Here is a 13,698-nt window from a genome sequence, read left to right as displayed (position 1 = left end):
CTTTCAATAATATTAATTTTTTACTGTACATAGTATTCAATTATTTTTTAATTACATCTAAATAAATTACACTTAATCACATTACTTTCATTTTAAATAAATTTATTTTTTTATAATTTTAAAAAATTTTGATACATTAAAGATAAAAGGTATAATTTATATTTTATTGTATATATATTATTTTTTTCTACAAGTTTATATATTAGTCATTCTACAAACATTTCATGATAACTAAAAATCTTTAAGAGTAAAATTATAAAAAAATTAATTTATTTAAAATAAAAATAATATGATTAAGTGTAATTTATTTAGATGTGATTAAAAAATAATTGAATACTATGTATAGTAAAAAATTGATATTATTGAAGGATAAAATTAAAATTTATTTCTATGTATCATTTTTGTCTCCAACGTTTTTGTCCTATTTAAGTCCCTAACGTTTTAAAATCGTGTCAATTTTGTCCCGCCGTCAATTCTTTTAGCGGATTCCTAACGGCAGGACAACATTGAGTCAATTTTAAAACGTTAGGGACTTAAATAGGACGATTAAAACGTTAAGAACAACTTTGAGACTTATCCCAAACGTTGGAGATAAAAATGATACTTTACTCTGATTATAAACTAAAATGAGTTTCTTAAAACCAAACTATTGAACTATACCCAAGCACAACAATCACATAATAATTACTATATAAAATACCAAGGATTCATTAGAAAAATGCAAGGTACTGATAAAATTAAAAATTATTTCAATTGTAGATATATTTTTGTATATGATGTCTTACAATTATTATTTGAGTACAATATATAAGAGAAAGAATAATTTGTAATTGTCAATGAGTTATAGCTCAAATGGCATAGTCTCTCCATACTTAATTAAGAGGTTGCGGGTTCGAATCTTCTATCTTTGATAAACAAAAATAATTTGTAATTAAATTTTCATTTAATTTGGTGAATGAACAGTTTATGATTTATGTAATACCCTCGCTAACAGAATATCACGCATGACTCGATATTGTATCACTGTTCTTTTTGAAAACCGAAAAAAGAATACCTTTTACATAAAACAAAACAAGCATATACATGTACAAAATTTCTTGCTCAAGTAACTTATACATATTACATACATACAAATCATACAACTCCTATCCTTCATACATAATATAATATTGATGGCGAGGGATAAATAAATAAAAACTAAACAGGACTAAGCGAAACACAATACAACCCTTCGTGAGCTTTTTCATTCGTTTCTTGAAAAGATAAACCTGTAGGGGGTGAGAACCTAACCATACGGTCTCACCATAGAGTTTTAGAATTGTCATAATAAGATATTTAAAGAGAAATCTATTTTTAAGCTCAGTGATTATTATTCGTCCTTTGAATCTTTTAAAAACCAACAACTAGTCATCTAAAAACCCTTTTCGAAAATCAATATTTAAATATCCAGAAATCCAAAACTTTTCTTTTTTTTTTTATAAGAAAATCTTAATCAGAAACTAACCACGCAATCAATCAACACAATCATCAATTCAGCACCAAAGCTCATTCTCAAAAGTAGCACACTAGGATAAACACAGGCAAAACAGACAAGGAAAGCACATGTTTAGGTAGCAGTTACAGCAAATGGTTCAGGTAGCAATTAATAACAGTTTAACAATTAGGCAAACCAAAACAAATTCAAACCCAAGCAAAACATACAAATGCATATGATGCATGCCTGTTCTATAGCTAATGAGCTCATCTGTCGGTTATACAGCTAACCCGACAATGGGGGTACCATTCCCGAGAATTTATAAGTGTCCAGTCACCCTTACGTCGTAGGTCAACAGAGTATCGAGTCTCAACCTGGAGCAAGTGGTGGCAAGCCACTGCGTCTACCTAGGAATACTCGTGTCTCAGATAATTCAAATTCATAAGCCATATGAATAATTCTTTCAACATTCATCAATATCTAAGTCATTCTCAATGTCATCATCATTCTCAATCCATATCTTATTTCCAAATTCATTCAAAAATCGTATTTCAAAGTCAATCCTCATCATCCTTCTTTCCATTTCGTTCGTCAACAATCCCAATTCAAAACATAATTCTTTCTTTTCTAAATAAATCAATCTTAAAACATAAAGTTTAAAACCAAATCTTTTTAAATAATTACTTCAAACGAAACTTTCAATTTTATAAAATTTCGGTAGCATCTCCTCTAAAACTCAGACTCTGCCACCCTTTTTGGGCCCCATATTGTTCATGTCCTAGGTCGAGCTGTACGACCCGGGCTGATTAAAAGACAAGTCGACCGACTTCTTCAGGTCTGGAATTCCCGACCTCTTCTCAAAGAGTTCGGCCAAATCGCTACAGGGAGCCCAAGCAGGCCCAAATAAAGGGACATAGCCCAAATCTAAAGGCAACTAAAGCCTAGAAAGATAAAGGCGGTTCCCCTTGAAGATAAGATGACATCACTTAGAAGATAAGATTAGATAACTAACTTATCTTATCTGGAAAGGTCAACCTACACTACTATAAATACACTAGAGCACCCAGGTATAACTCATACTCTGATTCTACTAAATACCTGCTTAAAGCCATGCTAACTTAGACATCGGAGTCTCTTGCAGGTACCACCACCCTCCGGTGACGAAGGATCAGCAGCACCCCAAGTCCAACAAGTCGGACACGTCAGCTTCGGCCACCACCACAGATCTCGACCGAGATCGACCTACAGTTTTAGGTAACCCTCGGAACATTGGTGCCGTTGTCGGGGAACCTGGAAGTCATCCCATCACCATGGCAGACGACCATGACAACGACCACAACTCTGGTTTGGTGGACAGAACGCCAAACAAAAACACGGATGCTACACCCAAAGATACACCTCAACAAAACGGAGAGAAGCATTCTCCAGATTCAGAAATTTTAGAAGCCCTCCGAGAACAACAAGATCGGCTTAAGCAGCTCGAACAGGAGGCTGAACATCAGCAAGAGGCTGAAAGATACATCCGAAGAGAAACTAGGCGTTGCCGAGAACTAGAAAGCTCGCGAAACTAGAAGCCGACCTCAAGACCAGAACTACTCGCCCCAACAACGAAGATAACTCCCACAAAGACCAAGATCCCTTCACCAAAGAAATCATGAAAGCTAAAGTCCCGAAGGATTTTAAAGCTCCCGACATGACCCCATACGACGGTACCTCCGACCCAAGCCATCATTTCAGCAATTTCAGAAGCAGAATGTATCTCACCGATGCCTCGGACGCTATTCGTTGCAAAGCCTTCCCAACTACTCTAACAAAAATGGCAATTAAGTGGTTCGACAGCTTGCCTCCCAGATCCATCACAAGTTTCGATGACTTAGCCAAGAAGTTTCTTGCCAGATTTTTCATTCAAAAAGACAAAGCCAAACACGCCCCAAGCCTATTAGGAATCAAACAAGGAGACCGGGAGAGTCTTCGATCTTACATGGAAAGATTCAACAAAGCATGCTTGGACATACAAAGCCTACCAACAGAAGCAGTCATCATGGGTCTCATCAATGGCTTGCGAGAAGGACCCTTTAGTCACTCTATATCCAAGAAACACCCAACATCTCTAAATGAAGTGCAAGAACGGGCAGAGAAGTATATCAACATAGAAGAAAATTCTCGGTTAGGAGAGACCTCAAAATCCAAATTCTCATACTCCTCCCAGAATAAGGATAAAGAATCCAAGAAAAAATAAGATTAACACGGAGAGAAGTCTAAAAAATACCACAATTATACCCCTCTTTGGGGGTGTCTCTTGTGGACGTTTTCCGAAAAGTATGCCACACCGAGAAGATTCCACTGGCTCGTCCAATCAAAAGCAAAAAAGGAGGGGAAAATTGGACAAAATACTGCAAATACCATCGAATCTATGGACATCCTACAAACGAGTGCTTCAACTTGAAGAATGTCATAGAAAAGTTGGTAAGAGAAGGACGACTAGATCGATACTTAGCCAACAAAATGGACGAACCCAGAAAAAGAAGAAGGGATGAAGAGGTCGAATGAACTGAACGACCACCCCGCACCCCGGAGAGGCACGTTCAGATGATAAATGGAGGATTCGCAGGAGGAGGGATCTCCAAATCATCCCGCAAAAGGCACCTTAAAGAAGTATATCATGTTGAAGGAAACAAAGGATCTCCCGACCTCCCTACTATCACTTTTACCCAAGAATACGCGGAAGGCGTCATCCCGGGACATGATGATCCCATGGTCATTACCATCATATTGGCCAATGCCAATCTCCACCGCACACTGGTAGACCAGGGAAGCTCGGCAGATATCTTGTTTAAATCCGCCTTCGACAAACTCGGCCTACAAGAAAAAGAGCTCAGAGCATATCCGAACAGCTTGTTCAAACTAGGAGACACTCCAATCCAACCACTTGGATATATCTCACTACATACAACCTTTGGAAAGGGAACCCGATCAAGGACACTCAACATAGACTACATCGTAGTCGACGTGAACTCAACCTACAATGCCCTGATAGGTCGGACAACACTAAATCAGCTTACCGCAGAAAATTGCGCGACACTGCTACAACGAAAGTCTGAACCTTAGAGAAAAAAGAGAAGAAATCAACACTATCGAACTCGGGGGAGTTCGAGGTCGGCAGGAAATTCGTCCACAACCAGAAGGCGAGATCGAGGAAGTCCAGATCGAAGATACCCTGGATAAAATAACAAATATTGGGGCAACCTTGAAAAAAGACATAAAGGAGTCTCTGATACAGTTCCTAAGGAATAATGCCGACCTCTTTGCATGGAAGGCCGCAGACATGCCGGGCATAGATCCCAAACTAATGTGCCACAAACTGGCGGTGTACCCAGGATCTCGGCCAGTACAACAGAAGCGTAGGAAGCTCGGATCGGAGAGATTCCAAGCTGTGGAAGAATAGGTACAAGCTCTACTGGAGGCAGGATTCATAAGAGAAGTCAAATATCCACTATGGCTAGCCAACGTTGTATTGGTGAAAAAGTCAAATGGGAAATGGCGGATGTGCACTGATTACACCGACCTCAATAAAGCTTGCCCAAAAGATCCCTATCCACTCCCAAGCATAGACACTCTAGTGGATGCTTCCTCCGGATACAAGTACCTTTCCTTCATGGATGCGTATTCGGGATACAATCAAATCCCAATGTACCCACCTGATCAAGAAAAGACCTCATTCCTAACCCCAAAAGCAAATTACTGTTATGTCGTCATGCCATTCGGACTCAAAAATGCAGGAGCTACCTACCAAAGATTAATGAATAAGGTCTTCGCAGACCATATTGGGAAACTTATGGAGGTATATGTGGACGACATGTTGGTAAAAACACAAAGTGAGGAATCATTACTGTCCAACCTCGCCAAAGTATTCGACACCATCAGAAAGCATGGCATGCGACTTAATCCTGCGAAGTGTACCTTTGCAGTAGAAGCCGGCAAATTTCTGGGTTTCATGCTAACACAACGAGGAATTGAGATGAACTCGGATAAATGCCGAGCTATACTTAACATGAAAAGTCCAACCTACCTCAAAGAAGTACAACAACTCAACGGAAGACTGGCAGCCTCATCCAGATTTCTAGCCGGATCGGCCACAAGATCTCTTCCCTTCTATGCCACACTAAGGAAGGGAAAGAGGTTTTGGACCACATAATGCGAACAAGCCTTCCAAGATTTCAAAAAATTCCTGGGACAACCACCCATCCTTACTCGACCACAGGAAGGAGAAGAACTCATATTATACCTCGCAGTGGTAAGTTGGGCAATAACCTCAGCACTAGTCAGGGAAGACGAAAGTGGGCAACAACCCATCTACTTCATCAGCAAAGCTCTACAAGGGGCCGAACTGAACTATCAAAAGATAGAAAAGTTCGCTTACGCTCTCATACTAACTTCTCAATGACTTCGCCCATATTTTCAGGCTCACACCATCAAGGTCCGGACCAACCATCCCATAAAAGGCATTCTACAGAAGACAGACTTAGCTGGAAGAATTCTACAGTGGGCAGTTGAGCTATCAGAGTTCGATCTTCAATATGAAGCTCGCATGGCCATCAAGTCTCAGTATTTGGCCGACTTCATTGCTGAGTACACTGACACCCCAGGAACTCCTACAAAATGGAATCTCTATGTAGACGACTCTTCAAATAAAACTGGGAGTGGTGCGGGTGTAATAATAGAAAGCGACCAAGGAACCCAAATCAAACTCTTCCTAAAATTCGAGTTTCCTACTTTAAACAACCAGGCCGAATACGAGGCATTACTAGCTAGTTTGAGACTGGCTAAGGAAGTTGGAGTTCAAAAGCTTATCATCTTTAGTGATTCCCAAGTAGTCACCTCACAAATAGCAGGAAGTTACTAAGCTAAGGACCCCACCATGAAAAAGTACCTGGACAAAACCAGGGAACGGCTCGAACAACTCGGGGAATATGAGGTCCACCATATACCTCGGGAACAGAACGCTCGAGTTGATGCACTCTCAAAATTAGCCAGTACCAAACCAGGGGGAAATAATAGAAGCCTCATCCAGGAAATACTGCAAGACCCATCAATCTCGGAGGAAGAAAAGATCCTAGCTATCAGGTCAGGATCAAGGATGGATGACCCCCATAATCAATTACCTCAAATCAGAGACGCTCCCTACAGATAAGAATAAGGCGAAGAGGTTGAAACGAGAAGCACAATACTACACCTTCATAAACAACATCTTATACAAAAGAGAAATCTCGATACCCCTATTAAAATGTGTGCCGACCTCCAACACAAAGGAGGTCTTGGAAGAAATACACAGTGGCATATGTGGCAACCATCTGGGAGCGCGAGCTTGACGTGGCGAAAATTGGCGGATTAAGAAATTAATATAAGAGATACGTTGCAAGTACAGTTCTTAATCAACAAAAATTCGCTTATCAATTTAGAAGGGTTGTCACAAAATTAGAATTAAAATACTGGGAGTATGAATCCCAGGTCGTCTCCCAATGAGTTACAGAAAGATGTGCTATTTTATTAATCAGATATTTTCCAAAAGGGTTTGAGTTTGATAGACAGGAATTTAAATCAGAGAATTTATGTAATTTAAATAAAAACCTTGACCGGGAGTAGATTAGTCAGAAGTCCTATCCTTGTTGGAGTTCTCCCAAGATTAATTGATAATTGAAGGTTGTTCTGCTCAGTTATCCTTTTACCAGATAAAGGAAAGTCAAGCAAGTTGGAAGTCAATTTCTATTCACAAGTTCCAATCGTCTCCCTTGGGAAGGACTAGTGTCAGTGACTAGAGGGCGACCCAACGATAAACCCAATTATAATTTTACTCTTGAGCATTCCAACTCAAGGTTCTCCTTTCAACCAACTCCCAATCAAGTTATGGAACTACTCACTCATTATGATTGTAAACTTCACAAAATAAGAAAGGAAAATAAAGGAAGACATGATAAATAATAATCGAAAAGATCAATTAAAAATGAAAATAGTTCTTGTATTAATAAACTCTAAAAATAATCCAATAGTAACTCTGAATAAATTAAGGATATGAAAGAGTAAGTGACAAGTAAGGAAACAAACTAGAACGATGAAGTCTTGACGGATGTAATAACTCTTCTCAATATCCCAATCCAAAAAGCAATAAAATCAAAATCCTAAGAATTATGAATGTGTAGAGAGAAAACCTAGAGGAGGAGTAAATTCAGATCTAAAAACTAAAAATTATGTGGAATGAATGTTGTTCCTGGTCTCTGCATGTTCCCTGGCTCTAATTTGCTTTTCTGGGCCAAAAACTGGGTCAAAACATGGCCCAAAATTGCCCCTAGCGAATTCTGCAAATTCTGCAGATCGTGCACGTCACGCGATCGTGTCATCCATGCGTTCGCGTCATCCAGCGTTTTGCCTTGCCACGCGTGCGCGTCGTCCACGCATTCGCGTCACTTGTGCAGTTTCCAATCCATGCGTTCGCGTCAGGCATGCGAGCGCGTCACTGCAATTTCCTCTGTTTCACGCGGTCGCGTGAGCCATGCGTCCGCGTCGCTTCTCGCTGGTCATCTCCTTAATTTCTTGTGTTCCTTCCATTTTTGCAAGCCTCCTCTCCAATTTCCAAGTCATTCATGCCCTATAAAGCCTGAAACACTCAACACATAGATCACGACATTGAATGGAATAAAGGAGAATTAAAATACATAATTAAAAGTCTCTAGGAAGCAAGTTTTCAACCATGGAGTAATTTTGGGAAGAAAAATCAACAACATTTAATGTACCAATGCAAACATCATGAGGTCTTTTCAAGGTTGTAATGGGGCCAAGGTAAGGGTAAGGGTACATATATGACTAAGTAAGCTTATAAATTGAATCTTTAATTAACCTAAGCTTTCACCTAACACACATATATATTCTATATAACTTAAATTTCACACCTAGCTACCCAAAATTTCCCTTTCACATTCCATACTCATGTATCACCCTTTATTTTAATTTTTATCACATATGCATTGATATTTGAATTTTAACTTAGCATTGGTGTAATTTTGTCCCCTTATTTATTTATTGACTATTTTTGGATTTTTTTTAAAGTATGAAAATAAACATAGCTTATCAATGCACATGAATTTTTAATTCTTATAGTTTCACATGAGTAGGTACCCAAATTCCCATTATATTATCATGACACATTCCCTTATTATCTTTTGTTCCCACAATCTTCCCATACCCAATTAACACACAATTCTATCTTAAGCTAACCAAAGATTCAATTGGGATATATAATTGTTTTTCCGCTTAAGGCTAGTGATGTGGTAAAGTACAGAACAAATGGGATTTAAAAGCTCAAAGTGGCTAACAAAGGTAACCTAAGGGGTAGGCTTAATTTGGATAAGTGAGCTAAGCAAATAATGGCCTCAATCATATGCAAGCATATAAATATATTAAACATTGGACATATAGGATGAAACAAAATATAGATTACAATCATATAGAAGTAAACACACAAGAATAAAATAATTATGGTTAAATAATGTAACCATGTAACTAAGCTCAAATCTTACGGGTTGTGTGTTCTTAGCTTTTTAAACTATGTTCCAAATATAACTTCAAGCAAATTTAATATAAAATTTTTTATTAAAATTAGTGAAATTTTGTTCTAAATAAAATAGGGTCTTAGAAGAAACTTATTATCTTTTCAATCAAGTAGAACATGCATGCAACTAACCTATTACTGTGTAATTTATCCTATTCTACAAAAGAAAAACTAACTAAATATCCTATTTTATTGGTGTTAAGGGTTCAGTAGGCTGGCTTGTAGTGGCTGCTGGAGGTCTGATATATTTCCCGTTAGGGACGTACTGATCATCCCGTGGGAGCATGGCTTTGGTGTCTCCAGCTCTGTAAGAGACTCCGGCTGCTGAGACGAGATCTGAAACCAAGGCGGAAAAAGGTAAGTTACCCGCAATTTGTACGTGTCCCGTTGCTTTCCGGATGTGTCTTGGTAAGTTTAGAGGCTGGTCTGTAAGGATGCACCATAGTAGAACGGCCATGTCTGCAGTGAAGGAGGACTCATGAGTGCTCGAAAATACGTAATGGGACATAATCTGTGCCCATACGCGAGCCTTCAAGGTAAGTGCGAAAGCCGATATTTCCTTAGGTTGGGAACGATGGTATCCATAAATCCATCTGCTTCCAGGTAGTGCGATAACTCTGAGAATAGTGTCCCAGTTAAATTAGTACGTCTGGCGCTTGAGTGCGGCCTCTTGAAATGCGTCCAGTCCTTCTAAAGTAGGGAGAAGATCTAAAGCTCGTTGAATGGCCTCTTCTGTAATGGGGATTTGGTTCTGACGGACATAGACAGATTACAGGGTTGGCAGGTGAAAATTAGAGTAGAACTCGACTACCCAGGAAAGATTAACCTGCCGTGGCTGTCTCTGTAAGAAACCCCATTGTCTTCGTTCAATTTGCGGCTCAACAAATTCAGCAATATGGGTCGGGAGGAGAAGAAGGTATTCGTTGTTGTAATTCCTTTCTAACAGGATGGGGAACATCTGCTCATAGTAGTGGTTGGTAAATCGCGCATTGTCCTTTGCTGGGAAGGCCTTCTCTTTTTCATCAACCTTTATAATCCTCTTAATTCTTTTTGTTAAGGGCTTAACTGCAGTTGAAGATGGCTCTGCCACTAATGCTCTTTTTGTTCCTCTTCTTGTTGTTAATTTGGGAGTAGCTTTCTCTTTACCTTTCTTGGTGGCCATCCTAAAAGAAAGAAAAGAGAAAGTATGTTAAAATGTCAAAGGTTAGAGCAAGGAAGAGAACGGGAAAGGTGGTAATCAATGCACATTAAAGATGAATGATGTTGACACATGGTCATGACTACATGTGAAAAATCATCAATGGAAATATGGCAAGTGCATATGATGACAATTAAATGCAAGGTGTTTATTGGCATGCAGGCAAAGGCATGAGTAGCATAGATCAAGCATTCAATGTCCAAGTTAGATTACCAAGTCTTTCAAACTAATAACCTGTTTGTAATAGCAATTATATGTAAATAATATAATATAAAAAGGGTTTTGTGAAAAGCAAGCATTTAGAGTAGTAGAATAAAAGATATCGAAAAATAGTACATAATGCCATACGGGTGTTTTCACAAACACATAGCATGTATGGTAAATAAGCTATTGAAAATATTAAATTGAACATGCAAGCAACCCTATAAAATTAATATATAATTGCCAAACAATTCCTTAACAATCTACAAGCAAATCATAAGGAATAATAATGACCCTAATAAATTTCCAACACCAATTAAAAGAAAAAGGAAAGAAAAAGAAAACATGGATAATGAAAGTGAAAAGAAAAAGAAAAGAAGAAGAAAACATAAAAATAAAAAGAAGAATAGAAAAGTAAGGAGGGAAGAAGAAAAGAAAAACCTTGATAATGGTGGTGAGAGAGAGAGTAGAAAGTGAGAAAGAAGGAAGAAGGAAGAAAGGGGGAAGAAAGAAATAAGAAGGGAAAAGAAAAAGTAGGATTTGGGGAAGAGAAAGATAAGATATTTTGGCAGATATGGATATGTTGTGCGGCGCCAGCGACGCGGACGCGTGGGGTACGCATTCGCGTGAATGGCGCTTTTATGAATCGACGCGGACGCGTCGATCACGCGGACGCGTGACTTGTTCTGTGCTACTGGCGCAAGGGCAGCCTTGCGCTCGCACAACTCTCTGTTTGAAACTCATTGTTGCCAAATTCCAGGGTGACGCGTTCGCGTGGTGGACGCGATCGCGTGGATGGCCAATATTGGAAGACGACGCGGACGCGTGGGGCACGCGTTCGCGTGGTAGGGCTTGTGCGACTAGCACCATTCCAGCCCCACTCCATCACAACTTTCGGCCATGCACCCCTTTTTACATCGATTTTCAGGGCACGCGTTTGCGTGCTCGACGCGGATGCGTGGGAGGCATTTCTCCCACATGACGCGGACGCGTCAGCGACGCGGTCGCGTGGGGGTAATTTGTGCCAAAGGCACGCCTCTAGCCACGCTCTCGCATGACTCTCTGTTCGATTTCTTTTTTTTCCTGACACACATATGACGCGGACGCATCGGCGACGCTGTCGTGTCGCGTGCCATTTATATATATATATATATAATATGCAAATGCAGATGTAAACTATAGGCACTAGTACTAAGAAGAGTTATTGAGAAAGGAAATAAAGAGATAAAAGAAAGAAACGATCATACCATGGTGGGTTGTCTCCCACCCAGCACTTTGCTTTAACGTCCTTAAGTTGGACGCTCCACTAGCTCAGTCTTCTGTTGTGGGTGGATCCTCCAAGTGGAAGACTTCTAACTCCTTGTTTTTCGTTGCCTTCTCACCATGATATAGATTTAAGCGATGTCCATTAACTTTGATGAATTCAGAGCTGGAAGGATGACTTAGGTGGAAAACTCTGTATGGCTCGGCCTTCTCTACTCTATATGGACCTTCCCATCTTGATCTCAACTTGCCTGGCATGAGCCTCAGTCTAGAGTTGTAAAGGAGGACAAAGTTCCCAGGTTGGAACTCTCTCCTCTTGATGTGCTTATCATGCACAGCCTTCATCTTTTCCTTGTACAGCCTTGAGTTCTCATAAGCTTCTAGGCGAATGCTTTCTAATTCTTGCAGTTGCAACTTCCTGTCAGCTCCGGCTTTCTCAAATTCCATATTGCACTCCTTCACTGCCCAAAAGGCTTTGTGCTCTACCTCAACTGGGAGGTGACAGGCTTATCCATAAACGAAGCGGAAGGGACTCATCCCAATGGGTGTCTTGTATGTTGTTCTGTATGCCCAGAGTGCATCTTGTAGTCTGGTGCTCCAGTCTCTTCTATGAGGTTTGACTATCTTCTGCAAGATACGCTTTATTTCTCTGTTTGACACCTCAGCTTGCCCATTAGTCTGGGGATGGTAGGTTGTTGCCACTTTATGAATTATCCCATGCTTCTTTAGTAATCCTATTAGTCTCCTGTTACGAAAATGGGTGCCTTGATCACTCACGATTGCTCGTGGTGATCCAAAGCGACAAATAATATGGTTTCTAACAAAGGAAACAACAGTGTTAGCATCATCAGTGCGGGTAGGAATTGCTTCCATCCATTTAGAAACATAATCTACAGCTAACAATATATAAAAATGACCATTAGAATTTGGAAATGGACCCATGAAGTCAATGCCCCAAACATAAAAAATTTCACAGAAAAGCATAGTCTGTTGAGGCATCTCATCCCTCTTGGATATATTACCAAACCTTTGGCACAGGGAACAAGATTTACAAAATTCAGCAGTGTTTTTAAGAAGAGTAGGCCACCAGAATCCACTGTCTAAAATTTTTCTAGCTGTTCTTTGAGGGCTAAAATGTCCTCCATTTTCAGATGAGTGGCAGGCCTCTAAAATGGACTAGAATTCTGATTGAGGCACACACCGTCTAATTACCTGGTCAGCGCCACATCTCCATAAATATGGGTCATCCCATATATAATATTTGGACTCGCTTTTCAGCTTGTCTCTCTGATGCTTAGTAAAGTTTGGAGGAAAGGTGCGGCTGACTAGATAATTAGCTACAGGTGCATACCAAGGGACTACTTCAGATACTGCTTACAGGTTATCAAATGGAAAATTATCATCTATAGGAGTGGAGTCATCCCTAATGTGCTCAAGGTGACTCAAGTGATCTGCCACTAGATTCTGGTTACCACTCCTATCCTTAATTTCTAAATCAAATTCTTGTAGTAGCAGTATCCAATGTATAAGCCCTGGTTTAGACTCCTTTTTAGCTAATAAATACTTTAGAGCTGCGTGGTCTGAGTACACTACTACTTTAGCACCAAGTAAATAGGCTCGGAATTTATCCAAAGCAAAAACAATAGCAAGAAGCTCTTTCTCAGTAGTAGTGTAATTAGACTGAGCGGCGTCTAAAGTCTTAGACGCATAAGCAATTACAAAAGGATCCTTACCTTCACGCTGAGCCAGTGCCGCTCCCACTGCATGATTAGAAGCATCGCACATGATTTCAAATGGCTGGCTCTAGTCTAGTCCTCTCACAATTGGAGCTTGAGTCAGGGCGGTCTTCAGTTTATCAAACGCTTGTTTGCAATCCTCACTGAACTCGAACTCAATATCTTTCTGCAGTAGTCTGGATAAGGGTAGTGCTACCTTACTGAAGTCCTTGATGAATCTCCG

The sequence above is a fragment of the Arachis ipaensis genome, chromosome B10, assembly GCF_000816755.2.
Source record: "Arachis ipaensis cultivar K30076 chromosome B10, Araip1.1, whole genome shotgun sequence".
In the NCBI taxonomy this organism is placed as follows: Eukaryota; Viridiplantae; Streptophyta; class Magnoliopsida; order Fabales; family Fabaceae; genus Arachis; species Arachis ipaensis.
Note: the sequence above shows the minus strand (reverse complement) of the source record.